Genomic DNA, 2,951 nt, shown 5'->3' on the forward strand with positions numbered 1-2,951 from the left:
AAGGCTTTCTTACATCACAACTTACCCCAAGCCACGCTTTGAGCAGGCTTCAGTGAGGAACTCTGTGGGCTTGAAATAACAGCCAATCAACATTGGCATTTCCCACCAATCCCACTTTCAGCAGGCATCAGCTGTGCTATGGAGTACCCAATCAGGAGCACCAGTCCTAAGGAGCTTGCTAGAAGTGTTGACCAACTGGCTATAAAAGTAGAGGGCCAGCCCTCTCATTAGGCAGAACAAAGGAACTATCTCAGGTGGCAGATGTCAAGTGGCAATGGCGCATTGGACAACAGACCTGTGTGCCCCACCTACATTAAGCCAGATCCCCTCAAGAAGACACAGCACTGTGGCAGGCGTCAAAAAGTAAGATTCAACTGACATTCTGGTCAGCTTCTGTAGGTGGAAGGTGAGGGAAGAAGTTCCATCTTGTCTTTAGCCTCAGACAGAAAATTGCCTTGGGCCAGTCCTGGAAGCAGTAAAGCAGAGCGGGAACCCCTTCATAATTAAAATGGCTTTTTGAGACATGTAGGCAGGTGTTCTGAATCCTATATCCTGGTGCATCGTACATGAAAGACCACCTCTATGAACAAACAGCTGGCGGCTGTGCCATTGCCTATTAGTGAAGCTGTTCATCTTACGTGATTCTGCAAGCATGGAATTCCATGTGGAATCGAGTATCTGGTACAGAATTTTAATTGGTGAGATTCTTAACTTTACTGCTTGTTTATCCATTTGTTTGTTGAAAGATGTTTCCTTGTAGTTGTGGAGGGATGTTTGAACATGTGCTGGGGGATGCTCTTCAAAGGGAGATGCTGTACTGAGCAGAGCTAATTTATCTTTCTTCATGATCTCCGGCCATATTTTCTGACCCTTGTGTGAATTCAGCACATCTATTGCATGCATGTCTTCTCCAGATGCTCCAGTGCTCCTTATGTACACATACAAGCATCTCAGCTGAGATCCTGGGTTCAATGTGCACCCAGGATGGGGAGCCTATGGCCTTTCAGATGTTCTTGGACTCCAGCTCCCATCATCCTTGACAATTGGCTGTGCTTGCTGGGGCTGATGGGATTTGGAGCCCAACAATAATTGGAGAAGCGCCATATTACCTACCACTGTTCTATGCGGTACATTCCAGGCAGCCCCAGGATCCTTCACACATTTGACCCAACCTCTATGCCATTGAGCAACTTAGGAGTCCCAAGGAGGCACCAAAAGAGGGGGGTAGGGGAGCAGATGAGTAGCCATTGTGCACCCAAGCTGAAAATAAGTGCGTAAGTGAAATAAGCCCATTCAAAGAGCTGGGCTGGGCTGCTATTTCTGTTCCTGCAATCCTTAAGACCCTTCTTTAAAGGAGGGAGGATGAAATATACTCAGAGTGCATAGTACATAATAGAGGAAAAGCTTCCACTTCTCTCCATTGATTAACACTGTGTTTTTAAAAGGGGTTGTGTGTGGTTTCTTTCCCCTTTGCTGACTGCTGTTATTTTAATTTGCCATTCAGCAGTTTTAAGAGTTTTCTGATTTAATGGATGCTTTTAAAAATTTCCAGGGGAAAAAGTTACTTTGAGAACTCTTAAGCAAGCTGGGGAAGTGGTCCAAGATTTTATCTAAATAAATAAAATACTGCACCCAGAGTAATCCCCAGCTCTGAATAGTGTTGTGAGTCCCATGTTGCATCTTGCAAAGGCAGAGTCTACCAGATAATTCACCTCTGCTCTCACCTTCCATTCAACACACCCATTGCTACTTTTTGTTCTCCTTCCTGAGAGTCAAAGCCTTCCCTAGGGGGGCCATTTACCCATCAGCAAAAGTCTGTACGATTTGCATATTCCGTATTTTTTGCTCTATAAGACTCACTTTTTCCCTCCTAAAAAGTAAGGGGAAATGTGTGTGCGTCTTATGGAGCGAATGCAGGCTGCGCAGCTATCACAGAAGCCAGAACAGCAAGAGGGATTGCTGCTTTCGCTGCACAGCCATCCCTCTTGCTGTTCTGGCTTCTGAGATTCAGAATATTTCTTTTCTTGTTTTCCTCCTCCAAAAACTAGGTGCGTCTTGTGGTCTGGTGCGCCTTATAGAGCGAAAAATACGGTAATTTACAAATACTAATTTGTAGGTATAAATTTCCTCTTGTTGAAACTATATCCCTCCCTTCCTCCCAAAGGAGCCCATATATGTGCATGGATGTACAATGAGAAACAATTGCGATGATTTTAATAGAAATACAATCCATCTCATATGAGGGAAGACTGCATGACCAGGTGACCTCTTTGCCTGCTCAGTCCAGAGTCCCTGTCAATGAGCAACTTTGACGCCCCTCCTGCACTCTCTTCTCAGTTCTTTTCCAGACTTGGATCAGCCAGCCCTTCAAACAGAAGACTCCTTTCCTCTTCATAGAATCATGGAATTGCATAGTTGTAAAAAAAACTCCAAGGGTCATCTAGTCCAACCCCCTGCGATGCAGGAATCACACCTAAATAATTCCCAACAATTGACCATTCAACCTCTATTTATAAACCTCCAATGAAGGCGGGCCCACCACCTTCCAAAGTAACCTGTTAACTGCCAAGCAGTTCTTAGTGTCAGAAAGTTCTTCCTAATGTTTAGCTGAAATCTCCTTTTTGCAACTTGAATCCATTGCTTTGGTTCCTGCCCACTGGAGCAGCAGAAAACAAGCTTGCTCCATCTTTCATGTGACAGCCCTCCAGATATTTGAAGATGGCTATCATATCACCTCTCAGTCTTCTCTTCTCCAGGCTAAATATTCCCTTCAAATAGGAGGCTGCCCTCCATAAAACACAAAGCCACCTTAGGCCTTCCTTTTGACATACCCATTCCTACCAATTATATTACAGATATTAATATTGTGCAGCTTGAAGCAATAGGATGAATAAAAACTTGCTCCTCTTGGAATAACAATTGTAGATATGGTTTCAAAGCTTTGCTAACAG

This window comes from Podarcis tiliguerta (assembly GCF_965153285.1).
Source record: "Podarcis tiliguerta genome assembly, chromosome: 14".
NCBI classification, from domain to species: Eukaryota; Metazoa; Chordata; class Lepidosauria; order Squamata; family Lacertidae; genus Podarcis; species Podarcis tiliguerta.